The sequence below is a fragment of the Canis lupus genome, chromosome 26, assembly GCF_003254725.2.
Source record: "Canis lupus dingo isolate Sandy chromosome 26, ASM325472v2, whole genome shotgun sequence".
Taxonomy (NCBI): Eukaryota; Metazoa; Chordata; class Mammalia; order Carnivora; family Canidae; genus Canis; species Canis lupus.
In genome coordinates, this window is record NC_064268.1 from 33169183 (window position 1) to 33183438 (window position 14256).

Below are 14256 nucleotides of genomic sequence, written 5' to 3' on the forward strand. Positions count from 1 at the left end.
ACTAATTACCAACAAATTAGGTCATGTTGACATCGATGTTCTCATATTTCTCACACTTCTCTTGTGGTTCATCCTAAGGTGGGGGATAAACAACTCTCATCTGGATAAAGGATCAGTCAAGATCCACACTGCTGTTTGAAGGATCATGATTGCATATCAGGTTTTGGGCATGGGACATTTCTATCCCATGTATCTTAGATTTTTCTGTTCTTTTGACACTTTTCTGTTCATTTGTTGGATCATATATGACGCCATGGCCACGTAGGAACATTTAAGACCACAGAGATAAACACGTGAATGCTGAAGTACGATAGATGCCAAAAGAAAATTACGATCAGATTATTTTACATTCTAACCCAGGTGCCAAGAATATCTGGCTTAAAATGGGAGATGTGGAGCTATTAGCCAAATAATCGAATTTTGTTTTTAATGTTTAAAAATTATCTCTTAGTAACATAAAAGACATTAGAAATATATGTAAGAATATGAGTAGAACATTCTTCTGAAGTGCTTCCTTTTCCTGAGCAATTGATGTTATTTCTAGGACTGCTCTGTTTGGAAGCATCACCTGCCCAGGATTACAGAATTGTCAGATGATGATGAGTTCTTTGTCCTTATTGTTACTGCCCAGTGACTTTGACCAATTCTGAGCCATGGCGTGGTTTAAAGACGGAAGAAAACTAATCAGAATTATACATGAACTTTTTTTATGAGATTCCACCTTTATGACATCCACCTTCTTAAGAAATTCATTAAGCTATTGATTGCTTTTAATTTCTGCTAAGGTCAAATTTGGGCTATTCCAAAGAGACACCTGTATCCTCTCTCTGAACGTGCTAATTGACAGACTCAGGTTAATGGGAGTCATTCTGCCACCGGGGCGATTTTATCCCAGATTAGTCAAAGCAAAGGTCAGATTTGGATAGACATGGATAATCATGGAATTCCTCTTCTTAAAGGGGAGTAGAGTAGCAAGATTTTCAATGTCTCAGTGATGGGTAGAAAGAGGAGAATTCATGAAAGTTCATAGAAAGAAAACCTGCCTGCTGAGAAATACACATTTTCAGAAAAAGGAAACAAAAACAAACATCAAGCATCAAGCATTGTGCAGCCGTAGGCTTTTGCCACTAACTGTAGGGAAAGGTTGTAGTAAATAATTGTGTTTCAAAGGTTCTGCCAAGGTGAAGTCAGAACACCAATGGATTGTGCAGGTCACCCATCTAACAAATTGGTTAGAACAAAAAATCAAGATAATTAGGAAGGCCATACAGTTAACTTTAGATCACATGCATTGGCATAGGCACGTGCGCGTGCACACACACACACACACACACACACACACTGATTATGTTAGAAATCCAGGTAAGAGGTTCAGTTATCAAGACTAAATTAAATCTTGTAGGTGGGGAATTTTCAGAAATGTTGGGAACCTATTATTGCATGAAGTAACCTATGAGATCCAAAAATAAACTTCTTTTTTACAAAGCCCTTAAAAAATTGCATTTCCGTATTTATTGTAGCATTGTACACAAGAGACAGGGTAGGTTAACAACTTCAGTGTCCATCAACAGTCCTAGAAAAGTTCCAGAGGTTTGTAGTGTCTTAAGAGTGGCATATGTATTCCCCCGGATCAATTATTTCCTAGACTGTACATTTTCTTCTAACGAAATTGTAATATTTCTTTGGAAACTTTATATGCTTTTCAGCTATGAATAGTAGAGCCAGTCTCAAAGCTTTTGCCTTCATTTAGAATATATCCAAACTTTGCCTGCATATTGGATAAGGGTACAATCACGGAGAGATTCACGGTCCTTCAGTTCTGGCTGAGGACCTGTCAAGAGTAGGAGGGTGCTCTGGGCTAAAATTGTGAAGGTATATTATTGATTTTCCCAGGGAAAGACTAACAAGTGTTTACTTTCTTGATCTAAAGGGACAATAGGAAAACAGAATGTGGATTTAGAATGAAAAAATGTATGACCTCAGGTGGCATGGCAATCAAAATAATATAAGATTTGTTGGCCATGGAGAAATAAAAATGAATGTTTTATTCATGATCCCAAAGTCTTGAACAAATGGGCACCCCAGTCCATTAGATTTATTGAATGGGGGAAGATTGTTTCAAGAACTGGTGCAAGGTATATTGAATTCTTTCTCTATTAGGCTTTTTCTGCAGTTTACTTTTTTGACAAATACTTGACATAAATATTATTTTAACTTCAGGTGTACAGCATAGTGACTTGACACCTATGTGCATTACGAAAAGATCACCATGATAAGTCTAGTAACTACCTGTCACCAAAGTTATTGCAATATTATTGACTATATTCTCTATGCTGTACTTTTCATCCCCATGACTTACATGTTTTGTAACTAGAAGTTAATCTCCATCACCCATTTCACCTGTTCTTCCACCCACCTCCCATCTGGCAACCACGTTTGTTCTCTTGATTTAAGAGTCTGTTTGGTTTTTCTGTTGTTGTTTTCTGTCCCTTTATTTTGTGTTTTAATTATACATATAAAGTGAAAGCATATGCTATTTGTCTTTCTTTCTCTGAGTTATTTCACTGAACATAATACCTTCTAGATGCATCCATAACTGCTGGCTTTTGTCCTCCTTTTGCTTTCGATGGTAGGGGTCAATGTAGAGAGAGATTTCGATGGGTCATTCAGAAAGCAATGGGTCCTTCTTCAATCATTCTGGAGTATCACTAGCTTATCTTTTGCCATAAATACTAGAAGCCTTCTGGAGCAACTCAATTTGGGCTTGGTTTAGACAGAAAGCTACTAGTAAGCCATTGTCCAAATTAGGTCTCCTCTGATTATGAATAGATGATCTCAAGGGAACTCCAGAGAAAGGTCCTCTGGAAAGCATTTAAATGGGTAATTCCATTTTCATAGTACAGTCTCTACCCATTGAATGAATAGATGTGTGGTCATAAGGGAGGAAGTAATTTTAAAGGTCTGAGGGTAGAAGGGGGAGTGTCTGTGGGTCTTTGCAGATATCCATTCAAAATCCTTTGTCAACTCTGAGGCAGACGTGTCTGAGTGCAGCAGGGTTTGTGAGTTAAATCTCTGTGTCTGAGCCAATCAAAAACTTCAAAATTGGCTTTTATTATTTAGATAATCTTTCATTTTGACTTTAGAATAGAATGGGGAATCAAGTATGTAATTAGCCCTCCAGCCAGCACCAACTTAGCTAATTACATCCTCTTCGTTTTCCTTTATTTTTACAGCTAGTATAGGATAACTGTCTTTTTTAAAGTATTTTTTTGTGTTTATACTATCTACAATGTCTTTATTAAGGAGGCTTCCTCCTCTGGTGCTTGATGAATTGGGTGGAAATACCTAGTTGTTTTATTTGTAAGGCTATTTATTCTGAGTCAAGTTCTGCTTTTGTTTAAAGCTGCATCAAAGTGTTCAGGGAGGCCCTGGAGATCTGTCTATCAGTGGCGCCGTCCCATTCCAGGTCCCCTGTGTTTTGCACACCCTCACCATGGCTTCAGTCTCCTCATGACAAGGCAGGAGAGAAAGCCCAGGTTCCATCTCTTTCAAGATCTACTCCCTACTCTTTTCTAAAGATGTTAAAGAGTCTTTTCTTCAAATTCCCAGTGGACTCACCATTTCTGTTACGGACTGGATGAAAGTCTAATTTATTTTCACAGAAAAATCTTTGGGGTAGACTTTAAACTATTTTCTCTACTCCAGATGGAATTCCTATATACTTCTGATTTTCCATAAAATTTAGGATGTCTCAGGAACTCTGGCATTATCCTGAATACATTTTTTCCTGTGATATTTTTTAACACCTAATTTTCTTACTATCTTATGAAACATTTCTCCAAATCTGGGATCCTTAGAGTACATGTTGTGGGAAAGAATCTAAATTCCTCAGTCAGTTTCTCTGAATTTTGTCTAGACTTTGAAAAAGTCTTGCACAGTGATGGTTCAGACTGAGACAAAGTCTAAAAATAACCCATCAGGGCTTGGCCATTTCCAAAGGGGATTTGATGTGAAGAAGCATTTGAAATTTATGAATCTTAAGCTGGCCAGAAGGTACGAGGATCAGTTCAGGAGAGGGGGTAAAAGAGGAAGAAATTGAGGAACAAAGAGAAGAAGATGAAGGGCAGGGAAAGGACCCTGAGTTCAAGTTGTGATAGAGCTTCAGCTCCATACGATATGATGGAGGTCTCCATACGACACCTCCCAAGTTCACATGCTTGTTCACATCAAAAGTTTGCAGAGGTCCCCTTTTGGTTGTCCTTGTTAAAGATAGTCACATAAATTAGCTTTGTGGTGTAAATGTGTACAGAGCCAGAATCCAATGGCCAAAGACAAAACATTAGATTTAGAATGTGCCAACACCATGAGAATCTGGCAATAGAGCATTGCAAGTCTCGATTTTGGATGTTGTTTCTTGGGTCCTCAAGTTCATGGTTGTTTTTTTTTTTTTAAACCCCTGACCCAATAGCCTGAGATTCTTGGTGAACCGAAACTTTTCATAGTAGATTTTGTACAGAACCAGATTCTCACAGACTAAACAAGGTAAGACCTAGGAATATTCATGCAAGCTTTTGAAAAGTGACCCCAGGTAAAGTTTGCCTGAAGGATACCAGTCTGAGAAAGAGTCTTCTGAACTTGTATCCTGTGGGGCTGACAGTAGAAGTCAATTTATCAGTGAGTAATGTCAGTAATAAGACAGATTTCCATCAAGCATTACAATTTTCAAACCTGATCAGATTACACAAGATGCTCTAAAGTAGATCCTATTCCCCAGTAGAGAAAATAATATTAGCATTTGGGAACTTGATGAAAACAAATCAAAGTTCAGATTCCATATCAATATTTATACTCCACAGTCAGCATGAGACAGTTCCCTCAAGAAATCCCCAGAAAGCATGGTATTTCGAAGTCAAGGGTCTTGGGCCACAGTAGGGAGTTTATCTCCAGTGGACCAGAGTCATACTTCCAGGGTGTTGATCTCACAAAATCATCAGATAATCTGTTAGCAATGCTAATGCATACCTAAATTTATTAGAATGTATAGTAATCAGAGAAAACATCACCTTGAAAGAATTTTTTACCACTGTCTCAGAAGGGTAAGTCAGGATGGGATATTTATAAAGTAGCAGGTCTGGGCTGAAATGATGCTATTGAGATTGGGAAAAGTTGATATGATATTTTAGGACTAGTGGGCATTGTGAGGTCAATATTTGGAACCAATCAACTATTGTTTGATAAGTGAATTGTTTGATTGGAGGAATAGGCTTTTATCTCCAATAAATTGATCTATAGGAATTTCATAGAAAGATAAACAACAAAAAAATAAAAATAAAGAAAGATAAACAACAGTGAAGTTATTTATTGATTTACAATAAAGACGTGGATAACGGTTCCCTGACAATAGGTTTGTCATTGTCATGCACTCTTACCTGAGTAATGTAGACATACATGATCTGCTGATGGCAGCTCTCACAATCCTATTTGATGATTTTGAATAGATAATAATTACATGGCACTTACTATGTGCCAGATATTGTCCACCTGCTTTACAATGACATCCTTTACTCCCGGCAGCAACTCTATGAGGTAAATATTCTTGTTATCCCCTTTTGACAATAAGAAAGCTGAAAACCAGAAAGTGTAAATGACAAGCCTGAGCCATCAGCTAGGATTCAAACCCAAGCAAACCCTACTAGAGGCTGTGTTCTTCATCATTGTATTTCAATGACCTTAATGGATTAACAATGCCTTTGCCTGAGATTGTGATCCTGGGGTCCTGGGATCAAGTCCTGCATCTAGTTCCCCACAGGGAGCCTGGTTCTCCCTCTGTCTATGGCTCTGCCTCTCTCTCTGTGTACCTCATGAACAAATAAGTAAAACCTTTTTTAAAAAATGTCACTTAAGTTTTAGGGATGACAGAGAGCTGACAATGTCATTCAATGATTTCACCTAAGAAACAGCATTAGGCACACAAGTCAGACAGAGGCTTGACTTCTTACCTTGACTTTTGCCATTGGCATAACAAGGTCTGGGAATGATTAGCATCAAAGTAAAAAGCGATCTACAAATAAATTGCAATTCCGATCCACATTCCTAAGTTGTTTTCTCTGGAACTTGACTACCTGATGCTTAAATATATTACATGGGCGGGGCTGGGAAGATAGAGGTTCATCAAGAAACTCCTAAGGATGGGCAGCCCTGGTGGCTCAGCGGTTTAGTGCTGCTTTCTGCCCAGGGTGTGATCCTGGAGACTTGGAATCCAGTCCCATGTCGGGCTCCCAGCATGGAGCCTGCTTCTCCCTCTGCCTGTGTTTGTGCTTCTCTCTCATGAATAAATAAATAAGATCTTAAAAAAAAAAAAAAAAAAAAAAACTCCTAAAGACTAAGACTAACATGAGTGTATTTTTCCTGCCAGTTATGGATGCTCGTTTTTAAAGCTGTAGTGAACAAAGCAATGGATATAGTATAGGAAGAGACTAAAGAAATCAAAGAACCCAAATGTGAGGTGTAAGAACTAATTTACACAGGTACCACGAACAAATAGAAGTATAAACAGGATGGTTTTGCAGATTAATTGGGATGGACTAAATCTTTCATAAATGGTTCTAAGATAGTTGATTTTTCACATAGAAATTGAAAATGGTTCTTCAGCATTTATTAAAGAATTAAAACAATCATGTCCAAAAATATTCGTGAGTTATGTGTGGAAGACACAAATATAAAACTGAGGAAACTTTAGAAAAATATCATCAGGTTTTTATGACCAAGAAGGTTTTCTTAAATCAGCCACAAAAAGAAAAAAATGTATAAGGATGATACATTAAAAATAAGAATCTTTCTTGAAATACCCAAAAGAAGATGGTAGCGCATTCCATAAACCAGAAAAATATATTTTCAACACGTGTAACTATATTGATTTGTTACCAGAATACATTAATTAAAAAAGAAAGATAAGCAATACAATAGAAAATTGAATGAGCATTTCATGGAAGAGATGCTCATACTCATTAAACATTAGAAGTTACCAAGTAGTAAGAAAAAATGTAAATGTGAGCACATGAAATACTATGTCACAACAGTCAAAATGACAAATATCAAATATCAAATGTTATGGAAGCTGAAGATAAAGAGGAACTCTGAAATTACTGATAACCATGAAAATGGTACAGCAAGTTAGGAAAACAACTTGAAATTACTTTGTAAATTTAAGTATATACCGTACTTATGACCTGACATTTATGTTCCAAAGAATGTGCCCTAAAATATTGTTCTAATTATTCGCCAAGAGGGACACCTGGGTGGTTTCGTGGTTGAGCGTCTGCCTTCAGCTCATGTCATGATCCCGGGGGTCCTGGGATCTAGTCCTGCATCTGGCTCCCCGTTGGGGGCCTACTTCTCCCTCTGCCTAGGTCTCTACATCTCTCTGTGTGTCTCTCGTGAGTAAATAAATAAAATCTAAAATAATAATAATGATGATTATTCACCAAGGGAAATATGCCATAATGTGCTTTATTCATAGCACATACACACACAGACACACACACACACAATCTCATCGCAATAATAGTCCCCCCAGTAGGAGCATGGGTGTGTGGAGTGCAGTCCAGTTATACAATGGAGTACTCTATAGTGTCAAGTCTATGAAGGTACATGCGTCTGTAAGGACTAATCTCAAAAGATAATATTGCAGAGAAAGAGACAAGTTGCTGAATACATGCAATATAATTCTATTATACAAAGTACAAAAACATGTAAAATTATACCACAAGGCACACAGAAGATTTATGACATACTAGTAATCTTTTATATTATCGTGGGTGGTCTGGACATAAATATTCATTTTATTGTAATATTATTGATTTTAAAACCCTACAAATATATTAGGTGCCCCTTTTTGTGTATCTGATACACTTGACATTTTTAAAGAGGAAAAACAAAGTATCAGTAAACAAAGCGTAGTGACAGGAGATGGATGGCAGGATGGCTTGCTGCGTAAATAAAACATTTTGCTTGAGAAACATAAAGTAGTGTTAAATGTCATGTTAAACTGCATGCTTGACTGTTTTATTTGTTTTTCAAAAATATCATTACCTTGTTTTATTCATAGCGGGACATATCTCACTATAGAGTAAATGGAAGAAAAATAGGGCAGATGTGGAGAAAGGAGAGTTGGAGTGTTTGGAACGCAGTGAGTGCCAACAGTTACCGAGTGGCTGGTGGCTCCTCCCTGGTGTGGACTTGCCTACCATCTGATCTGAGTGTGAGCCTCCTGCCTACAGCTTTCCAACCACATCAGGACAAGATCATGGAGGGGAGGGGGCACGGCTCTAGCTCAGTGGCCCAAGTGAACTAGAAGTCATGGACCCTTTGAGATTTTTATCTGTCTCTACCATGGTCATCAGTGCCCTGCACCAGATTTCCACCTGAATTGATGAGGATCATGCTGAGTTGAAGGAGGCCTTAGGGAGTAACTGTCACTCCACATATAGCAGGTAGAATGGCAGGTTCTGGGGGTCTTCAAGGTTGCAGGGTGACAAGAAGGCATTTTGTTATGGACTTTTAAAGCTAAGTGTGTTCTAATAAAACTAATTTCAGTGCATTAAAACATCCTATATTTTATATTGTTTATAGGGTCATTTAGTCGATTTAGAATCTTTGCGATATTTTTTATAAGTATTTTTTCCTTTTCTTCTGTTTTTAAAAGATTTTATTTCTTTTGAGAGAGCAAAAGAGAAAGCATGAGCAGGGGGAAAGGCAGGCAGAGGGAGAGGGAGAATCCGACTCCCTGCTGAGCAGGGAGCCCAACGTGGGGCTCGATCCCAGGACCCTGAGATGAGGACCTGAGACAAAGGCAGATGTGTTACCGACTGGGCCACCCAGGTGCCCGCTATAAGTATTTTTCTAGATAAGGGCAGTTCTGTATTTTATATTCCAAATTGTATTTATCTCAATTTTTCTTATAAGTGCAATACATGAGCAATTTAGGAAGTTTTAAGCAATAGGAAAGCACTAATAATTGACAGTGATAATAATGATGATTTATTAGACTTTTATTGAAAGTTTTACATAAGTCCACGTAACATAGGATGATAATTTCTTCAATGACATGAATCTATTCTCTGAGGGGTGATTTCAAGTGGTCAGATTTTATAGTACGAACCACAGAATTCAAGTAGCCTGTTTGGTTGGGAGTTGGATTGGCTTGTGTCTGGTGACTTGCAAGGGTCAGAAAACTCAGCTTGGGCTCTACAGAGGCAAGATCAAGGAAGACAGAGACACACCCACCTAAGACCGGGAAACTCAGTACTAGAATCCCCAGTGGCACACCACCCACCCTGGCACCTAGGGGACCTGTGCCTCGTGCTGGTGTATCTCACACCACTGCCCTGGAAGAAGCACATGCTTCTCACGTGTGAAATCTGGGCTCCTGGCTCACCACACCTTCTCTTTCTCCCATGTGTCATCAGAGTGGGCTCTCTTCGGCAGGTTACCAGGCAAAGCCTCCCTACAAAGGAATCTAGGAAGTCCTGTTTCAAGCTTCACAGTCTCTGTGGTACAAAAATCTCATGCTAGAGGGGGGCCTGAGTGGCTGGGCACATCTGCAGTATCTGCCATCTCTGTAGAGTACACCCGAATCACAACGACGTAGCACAACTGTATCGGGTTTTACTATCCTTTGCACTTCTAGCAGCAGTGTATACTTGCCTGATTATTTCCATATGAGGATATTCCCCAGAGTAAAGTTTCCCTGTCAAAGGGCACTTTTCTTAAAAATCTTGCCTTTTTATCTCCTTTCTTTATAAAAACAGAGTATAGCTCCCCCAAATCATCTAGTAATTTGCATTTCCTGACTTTTTTAACCAACTCTATTATCCTTTTAATATTTCCTTTTTTTTTTTTTTTTACAATTGGACAGAACCAAAATATCACTTCATTTTAATTTAGATTTGTTTTTATTGTAAGCCCCATGGATGTAAATCCTTCTGCAATATATAGTGTGCTTTTCCATTATTTAAAGAGTTGGTGTAAATTAAATAGTATGAGGATGAGATAATGTCATTAACATAACTATTAATTAGTACAACGTGCCACAAAGCTGTACCGAAGCTCCTTCAGTGCAGAGCACACAGGAGAACATTATTTGCTCCAGATGATTATGCTTGGAGAGTTCTTGTACAGACTTTCAATGACTTTTACTCTCTCTGCCCCTGCTGTCACAGGGAAATTATGCCTTCTTCTACACATGTCTCTTTTTTCTCACACATTCTCTAATTTTATTCATATTTTTAATCCATTGTGGATTTTTTTAAGAAGAAAATAAATATTATTTTAAGATTATGAAAATGTAGGTTTGATTCTGATCGAAGCTCCTGAGCTTTCTCTACTTACCAAGTTCACGATCTTTAGTGCATAGACATTTGGGATCTTGGGGACTATGTTTATTTCATTCTCTGGTTCTTGACTCTGACTATGATCATTGAAGTAAAAAAAAAAAAAAAAAAAAAAACGTACAAAAAGACCTCTTGATGATAGGGATATTACCAAAGTTAATGGGAAAAAAAAATCTAACAGAAGGCAAAGCAGTCCATTGCCATTTTCAAGTAAACTAATTTGAGGAGAGATATAGTAAAATTCCCTTAATGTAACAGAAATTGAGAAAAGATTAATTTCTGCTCTTTGTTGTTTTGCCCTCTTATAAAAAATTGCCATGTGTGCCCTATTAGACATGCAAAGCTAGGAAGAGGGGGCCAATCATAAGATAAAAAAACATGGAGCTTAGAAAGCAACAAGGTGGACAGTTATAACTAGAAAATGTTCTTCAGACTCACTGTTGGCAAAATGTGTGATATGAGCAAACACAGAGAAATAAAATACGGAGTCCTGCCCTTGAGAAGGTCTCTTAAATAGCAACAGATCTTCAGAACCACAGGCGTCTGTACAGAGGATTGTCAAAAAATGAACCTGTGAGTGGTAAGCTCTGCAGGACATAAAGCTCCCTTCATCGTATGTTGTACAGGTGGATAGCAAGCTGTCAAAAATATCATCTCCAAATGCCAAGGGGGTAAAATACTTCTCTTCAATACTTTGTTATTTTCAGTTTTAGAGAATTCTAAAGAAAACTTCCAAGCTAAAGAAAGATTATCAATAGTAGGATTTTGCTCTTATGTATATGTGCAAAATCATAGCCCCACCTTACTTTTCTTGGAGGAATTAATTGGAAATGCACACATGCATGTTTCAACCTACGGCCACACTGCCTTCTGCCAAACTTGCCAACAAAAGTTGTCTCTCTGCCCAAGAAATGTCAGATCATATTATGACCCTGACTTGTTTTTGATATCAATCTGCAAGGCTGATGAATCTGAAAGGGCTTATTTGTTAAATGAAGGAAGATCATTTTAAGAATAGTCAACAAGCAGAGATGTTACCCCTCTGACACTTGGTATTCATTGCGACGTGATGAAGAGACCATAGATGCATCTGGAGCTTGTGGTTCTCTGTTCAGCTTCCCTCTGGAATGACTTTTGGCTGTGTGGCCCTAAGCACATCGTGTTACTATGGGTGGGAGTCTACCTGAAGAAGCTCTGTGAAGGCAAGCAAGGAAAGCACGTGGAGAAGTTGCTCATGACCGTCTTGTGGGTTTGTTACTTTTTTACGATCTTCTATAACTCTCAGCTCCAACCTCTCACCATTCAGGCCTTCTTCTTTGATAATGGAGCCTCTGATCAGCTTTGTCCCTAGCATTTGGACATAGGGGAAATAAAGCAAAGGAAAACATTTCTGAATTTCCTCTTACCTATGTGTATTCAAATTTGGGAACTTTCCAGGCCAGATGATGAAACCAAATACTTTTCTCTACTTCCTTTAACAACCTCTGTGCTTCATGTATAGAATAGTTATATCCTAGATGATGACGCAGAAAGTTCAATATTGAGGCTCCTGGGTGACTCCGTCTATTAGGCATCTGACTCTTGGTTTTGGCTCAGGTCATGATCTCAGGGTGGTGAGATAGAGCCCCACATGGCTTCTGCTCTCAGCGGGGAGTCTGCTTGAGTTTCTCCCTCTCCCTCTGCCTCAGTCTCTGCTTGTTCTCTCTCTTTCTCTCAACTACATAAATAAGTCTTAAAAAAAAAAAAAAGTTCAACATTGTCACACTCTTCTGGGGGCCTAGAAATAAGTTCATATTATTTCACTTAAGTAGGATATTTACTCCAACACAGTGGATATTATAAATCTAATGGACCAGCTTCATGCTGAAGTATGCTACACCTGGAAAATATACATGAGGCTCCGAGACCACACTGATGCCAGCTGGCTCCCACAGCCATGGCAAGCTTCCAGAAGCCTTGATAAACTGAGCTTCTTAGCTTACCCTGGCCTTTTGCACTTCCTGTGGCACCATGCTATCCATTAGCCCCTACAAATCCAGGCACAAGTTTGGCAACCCACAAACATCAGGCTGAGTTCTACAGACTCAAACTTTCATCACACCCCAGTGCTCAGCCAACCTCTGTCGACCTAGAATCCAGACAAGCTCCTGGGGAACAGACTGCCAGTGTACTGTAGCACCACACAGGTCCCCACTGAACCAACTTGCAGGCTAGCCCCATAGAACAGGCTTTAGGCTCACCATGGAGCCAGACCAGACCCTATTATCTCAGCCCTCAAGCTAGCTCCCATGAAATCAGATTCCTGGCCAAACCCAAAACTGGACTAGACCCTGGGCATCTAGATGCTATGCTTTCACCAGTAGTAACTTGTCACTGGTTGGTCTCTATAAACCCGTGCTCCTGCTCATCCTTGAAGACCCAGGCACAAGGCTGATCCCCATATACCAAAGTACCAGGCCTGCCCACCTGCTTACCTAGGAACCACATCTGCCCATCCAAGGACTCCAATGGCAAGCTTGACCACAGATGCCACCAGAGTCTCTGGATGGGTTGACTGGTGAAAGGCTTTTCCTGCCAAAGCCAGTCTGTAAGGACTAGAAGGGATCCTTACTCCTTCAAATGAATAAATACCAATGCAAAGTCATAGGGTCATGAATAATCAAGGATATTCTAATACTATAATATGGTGCTGTGTTAACCACTTAACTCTAGTGTAAAGGTTAAAGGACAATAATATTAAAAATAACTATAGTTATAATAATTAGTTGTGGGCATGCAATATAAAAAGAGGTAAATTGTTATACCAAAAATAAAAATTATGGGGGGTGTCAGTAAGAGTGTAGAGTTGTTGTATGCAATTAAAGTTTAATTATTATCACCTTAAAATAGACTGCTATATCTATGAGATGTTCTATGTAAGCCCCATGATACTTAAAAAGTGCCCCTAGATCTACCAAGCCAGAGAGAAAGAGAGAGAGAAAAAAAAAAAAAAAAAAGAATCAAATATCAAATGGAAGTTACCAGTTCACTAGAAAGAACAAAAGAAGAAGAAAGGAGCAAGAAGGATGCAAAACAGCCAGGAAAAAATAAAACGGGTTCAGTAAGTCCATACCTATCAATAATTACTTTAAAGGAGAATTGATTGAATTCTCCAATCAAAGGTCATATTTATCAAGTGTTTTAAAAAACAAGACCCATCGGGACGTCTGGGTGGCTCAGTGGTTGAGTGTCTGCCTTCAGCCCAGGGTGTGATCCTGGAGTCCTGGGATCGAGTCCCTCATCGGGCTCCCTGCATGGAGCCTGCTTCTCTCACTACCTATGTCTCTGCCTCTCTCTCTGTCTGTGTCTCTCATGAATAAATAAATAAATAAATAAATAAATAAATAAATAAATAAATAAATAAAATATTTTTAAAACACAAAACCCATCTATATGCTGCCTGCAAGAAACGCACTTTAGCTTCAAGGACATATATATATTAGAAAGGGATGGAAAAGGATATTCCATGCATATGGAGACCAAAAGAGAGTATGAGTTACTATTCTTACATCAAACCAAGTAGACTTTAAGTCAAAAGCTGTTATAAGAAACAAGATCATTATCTGATGAAGAAAGAGGTAAATTCAATGAGGAGTTACAACAATGCTATATGCACCCAATATCAGAGCACCTGAATATATTAAGCAAATATGAAAAGATCTGAAGGAAATGATAGACAACAATATAATAATGGAGGACTTTAATAGTCCATTTTGAACACTAGGATGGTACAGACAGGATAACAATAAGGAAATGTTGAAGTTAACCACACCTTACATCCAATGGAGCTAACAGACACAGAACATTCCATCCAACAGCAGCAGAA

The 14256-nt window shown here is 38.6% G+C and overlaps 1 protein-coding gene across 1 annotated transcript in view; it reads left to right on the forward strand.

Moving 5' to 3' along the window:
- The window catches only part of PCDH15 (protocadherin related 15), a 906505-nt gene that overhangs the window by 252366 nt on the left and 639883 nt on the right, over positions 1-14256 (forward strand).